Below are 6001 nucleotides of genomic sequence, written 5' to 3'. Positions count from 1 at the left end.
TTGAAACAACTTGAAGGCGAGTAAAGGATGACAGAAATTTCATTTGAAAGTGAACTATCCCTTTAAAAATGTCTGAATGTTGCATATAAAAAATACTAAATAAAATAGTATTTATTGTAAAGAATAATAGAAAAGCACGCTTTTTAAGCAAAGTATTAAAGGGGTACTTCAGCGCTGGGAATATGACTGTATTTAAACTGGGTCATTTATGTAGTTTAATTATTTTGAATTTGGTGCCTTCTAGACTGAAAAAAGACAGAAAATGTATTTTTGGCTCATGTGGATGAAAAACTAGCCTGACAAGCCAGACCAACATCAAGATGTTTGGTCTGGAAACTCACCATAGACAGGGCTCAATCCGAGGGGCGGGATAAACGGTTGTCTTTCAAACTCCCTCTGCACGCGATAGGATAGCGCTACAGCCAACCAGAGCAACGAAGGTGAAGCAGAGCTAGTTGACAGATTAAAATTTCGCCGTATCCGGTCGGCAAAACTCCGAACACATCTTCCCTTCTTAAGTATGACTTCAGTGCCATTCTTTGTTCTTTTCTCAGAGAAAAGCTTAACTCCAAGTCTTCCATCGTGGTCAAAGCTGATTCAAAAGACAGCCCTTCGCCACACTCTAAAAAATGCTGGGTTAAAAACAACCCAAGTTGGGTTGAAAATGCACCAACCCAACAATTGGGTTGTTTTTACCCAATGGTTGAGTTGTTCTTACCCAGCAATTGGGTTGTCTTAAGCAACATTTACCCAACCACTGGGTTAAAACAACTCAACCACTGGGTTAAAACAACTCAACCATTGGGTTAAAACAACTCAATTGTTGGGTTGGTGCATTTTCAACCCAACTTGGGTTGTTTTTAACCCAGCATTTTTTAGAGTGCAGCTTCTGTGTTAACAAGTAGCACGAAAGCGCAACTCTGCCGTCATTATGTTAAGCCCCGCCCACCGACTCTATACACGATGTGATTGGCCTGACCAGAGTTTGGTTTTTACAGCTCAGAAGTGTATTGAGAGTTGCTAGACGATACTGGCGGCAGATTAGATTTGCTGCCACTAAGGGGCGTCTAGATTTCTAGGCTAATAAGAAGCCTAGAAAGAGGAATTGGTCAAATTCTCAAAACTATAATTTTATCATTTAGAATCTTCTAAATATTTTGATTGCTGACAGCTTCTTTACCAAATCCACTACTAAATGATAATCACACTAATACTTAATTGAGTTCAGTACTTCTCTGTAAATGATACTTCCTATTCTCTTTTTTTCTGCCTGCGGTAACTACGAGTGAAATTTCACGACATTTTTGTGTATCGGACATTACCACATGCTGGAATAAAGGTTAATTGGACTTTTTCAATCATCAAAGATTCAATTATTGTTATGCAGAAAAAATATACGTACACTATTACGCACCTCGGGTCGTTAGCGTACCTATCAAATTCTTATAAAAAAATTATGGGAAAATAGGCATTCTTTGTAATTGTTTTTCTTATTATATTGTTTATAATAATTTGATTGAGGAATACTAAGAAGGTAATAAGAAAATACTAAGAAAAAAATAATAATGAGGAGGAGAGTAGTGAAGGACATCCCGGGTCACTAAAGACCCGTGGTGTGCATTTAAGGGTAAAAATGAAAGCAAACAGGTTTTTTTTTTTGCGCACAAAAACTATTCTTGCCGCTTCATAAAATTATTGTACAGCCAATATAGTGAGATGGACTTTGTAACAACGTCTTTAGTGCCTTTTATGGGTCTTGTGAGTGGGTCAGTGGAAATGTACTGAATGCCAATGGAGGCCTTTCTGAAGCCTTTCTCAGCCATCAGCTTTCAACAAAAATATCTTCATTTGTGTTCCGAAGATGAACGAAGGTCTTACGGGTGTCCAACGGGTGTCCAACGACATGAGGGTGAGTAATTAATGAAATAATTTTACTTTTTGGGTGAACTAACCCTTTAATGTGATGGTATTGCATAAAGCAATTAATAATCCCTGATTGTTTACCACCTAGAAGTCTGAGACCTAAGAATATTGTGGATAATGGCCAATATTTGTGCCCCGAAACAAATAAGATAAATAAGTGAAGCTTCTTGAAAACATTATTGTAAAATGTTTTAACATTTTTATTGAATTATCTGGATACCATAATATTTATTGTTATGGGAGTTTTGCTGTTTAAACTTGCTGCATTATCATGTATATTTGATATAGGCTATATTTTTAATCATGTAATACATTCAAAAAGGTGACTTTACCTTTATAAGCAATGGTCCTGTGAGTAAATGGTCTGATTTGTAGAGCTTCGGTATCCTTTGCACTTCTAGAAATCCTTCAAGTAAAAAAAGGAAAAGGCAGAGGTCACTGAGGCAGCGTAGGCTTTTCAGTCAGCTCCATATCTTCAATACTTGTTGAGCCTGTAAGCAAGACATTTTTGTTATCCATTTAGCAAACAGCCCTTACTTTCACTTAACGTAACTGCACACAGTCATCCGTGAACTATGTTAAACAAACTTACTTCCTCGCCTTAGTTGGCACAGGACATGTGAGGAGTTCACCAAACTCAAAGTCGATTAAACTCAGATGTGCAGAAACCCAATCTGACAGGATCCTACAACATCTCCTTCGCAACCATTAAAGCCCGTGGATCCTGCAGATGGCAGCAAAGACTGGTAAATTCACGTTGGAGAATGAGGTTCGGTGTGGAATAATCACTTATACAATTCAATGAATGAATTAAAATGTAGGCTATCATCTTGCACTCTTAAAAATAAACCATTTTGGGTCCCACAAAGAACCTTTAATGGAACACTTCTCCATTTTTCTTAGTGTGTGAAGAACTTTTTAATAATCTAATAAAATGTTTCCAATACCAAGAACCTTTTGTTCAATGAAAGAGTCCCTGGACATTCTAGTTGTAGGCCAGGGGTGTCCAACCCCACTCGTGGAGGACTACCGTCCTGCAGATTTCAGTTCCAACCCTGCTCCAACACACTGGTCTGTAATTATCAAGCAGCCCTGAACACCATGGCTGCATCCGAAAACCAAGGCAGCTGACTCGTTGCTTCGCTGCCTTATGAGACAATGGCTTGTGAGGCAGTGTTTTGTGAATGACGGCACCTCACAAAACAATTTCGGACAGACTTCTGAGGCAGTGTAGCAGTTTAATGATCTACAGCAATATAGAGCGAGCTTTGGTGAGAACTAAACATATATTTAATTACTACATTAGTAATTTCTCGTTAGAAATTACCTCAGAAGTGAAAAATATTCGTAAAAAAACATACATTTACACACAAACTGACCAGCAAACGCAACTTTTTCAACTTTTTCAAACGCAAAAGACAGCAACTTTTCCCCCCAGCTCAACTGTCACTGAATTGAAAGCACAGGATTGTGGGATATCAAAGGCAGCAAATGATACATGTATGCTGCCTTCAAAAATCCATCAGATGACGGTCTCTCAGGAGATAGGAAGTGAAGCAAGCATTAGATTCGGACATTGCTTGATGCCTTCCTGCCTTCAAATGTGTCCTCCGAAGGCAGCATTTTCCAGGTTTCGGACGCAGCACTTGTTAAGCTGGCTCAGGTGTATTTGATTCAGGTTGGAGCTAAAATCTCCAGGGTGGTAGCCCTCCAGGACCAGGGTTGGACACCCCTGGTGTTGGCTATATGGACCCATATGCCAATAAAGAACTATCTTATGTAGGAGTGTGGGAAAAAATAAAGACAGACAGCCATATAATGTAGATATTCTGACATATAATGTAGGTATTCTGTTGAATGATATGTTTAATATTAGGCTACCAGGTAAACACAAAACATCAACAACAACAATTAATGTGTACTTGCTTATAGAGTGACTTGCACAAATTGTGGGAGTTGCTCTTGAGCTCCTAAGAGGGTTCTGTGTGCATCATGCAAGAATACAATCCACAAAATGTGACAGAACGCACTTGACTTTGTTTGAACATTACAATGAAGCTTATAGGATTGCCAAAGTTTGAAACTTATAATTAAGCGATAAGCTTATAAGATTTTATTATTATGATCCAGGCTTGTGTACAAATCATTATTGAATTGAGAATGACTCCTAAATTCCAATTCAATTCTTGAATTGGAATTTAATTTAAATATAGAATTACAATTCAAATTGGAATTAAAGGAAACAGAATTGAAATTCAATAAAAATTAAAAGAAATTCATATGCATGTCCAGCAGATCCTTTAAGCCTAGGTGGGGCCTCCATGGATCAGACTTGTTTGTTCAGCTCATCCCACAGATGCTCGACTGGGTTGAGTGAGTTGGAATTTGGAAGCCAAGTCAACAACTCAAACTCATTGTGCTCATCAAACCATTTCTGAACCATTTTTCTTTGTGGCAGGGTGCATTATCCTGCTGAAAGAGGCCACAGCCACCAGGGAACACCGTTTTCATGAAAGGGTGTACAAGGTCTGCAGTAGTGGTACATGTCAAAGTAACATCCACATGGATGGCAGAACCCAAGGTTTCACAGCAGAACATTGCCCAAAGATACACAATTCCTGTGCCGGCTTGCTTTCTTCCCAAAGTGCATCTGGTGCCATGTGTTCCCCAGGTAAGCTACGCACACGCACCCGGCTATCCACATGATGTAAAAGAAAACGTGATTTCTCAGACCACGCCATCTTCTTCCATTTCTCCGAGGTCCAGTTCTGATGTTCACGTGCCCAATGTTGGCACTTTCGGAGGTGAACAGGGGTCAGCATGGGCACCCTGACTGGCCTGCAGCTATGCAGCCCCATCTGCAACAAACTGTGATGCACTGTGTATTCGGACACCTTTCTATCACAACCAGCATTAACTTCTTGAGCAATTTGAGCAACAGTAGCTTACCTGTTTGTTCAGACCACATGGACCAGCCTTCGCTCCGCAAGTGCATCAATGAGCCTTGGCTGCCCAAGACCCTGTCGCCAGACCGGGAAAACCTCACAAGAGCTGCATTTTTGGAAATGCTCTGAACTAGCCGTCTAGCCATCCCAATTTGGGCCCTGTGAAACTTGCTCATATCTCTCCACTTGTCAATTTTTTCTGCTTCTAACACATTAACATGAAGGACAAAATATTCACTTGCAGCATATTATATCCCACCCACCAGCAGGTGCCAATGATAAAGGCATTATCAGTGTTTGCAATTCATTGCAAATCAATGAAAATTGAGAGGTGGACAAATAAATGTTCCCCAAAAGCCTGTTGTGTCATATTTGACATTTACATTAACATGAAAAAATGGCTGAACTATCAATACAGTAGAAGACAGAAGGCATTAAGTAGATTGTGTACAAAAGGTTTTTCAGTAGAAGTTTGGCCATATAAATAATTTATAGAAATGTGAGCATTAAATATGATACAGTAGGCTATAACATATTCATAGCATTATGCTTATTGTGCAACATAATTTTACAAATAATGTTTAGTTTAAGTTTGGCTAAATGTTGTCACGAATTTTCTTTTTTCAATGAAATTATACCCTCAAACTGGCGACATGTTTATGAGGGATATAAACATTTACAGACAGGTTATGAAAAATGAAACCATTTATTTCATAAAATGTCGATATAAACGTAGGCTAATGCTTAACAACAACTTTTTAAACATGTACATATATTAAATATATCTTTTACCTGAAGGTGAGTAGATTGCCAGCCACTATACATCATGTGGTCACCGTCATGTTGTTTTTAAATGTTACCCGTGAGCTAACAAAGAATGTATGAACAAAGTCACCATATCTAAATATTCGCAACGAACACCCTTTCAACATGAAACCAAGAAATGCGACCTACACTTTCCCTGCCTCTCCCCACGGCCTCTCAAATATTTGTATCCTCCAGGATACGCCAGTTATAGGGTTAAACTCTACCTAGATTAGGCTATTTCATTTGCGCAATGTGCCCAAAAGAGCCTTTAAACTAGGGGCCAATCATGTCGGAGAGCTAAATGTCGCAAGAAGAGACACCTAACA

This window comes from Pseudorasbora parva, chromosome 20 (assembly GCF_024679245.1).
Source record: "Pseudorasbora parva isolate DD20220531a chromosome 20, ASM2467924v1, whole genome shotgun sequence".
Taxonomy (NCBI): Eukaryota; Metazoa; Chordata; class Actinopteri; order Cypriniformes; family Gobionidae; genus Pseudorasbora; species Pseudorasbora parva.
This window is presented reverse-complemented; position numbering follows the sequence as displayed.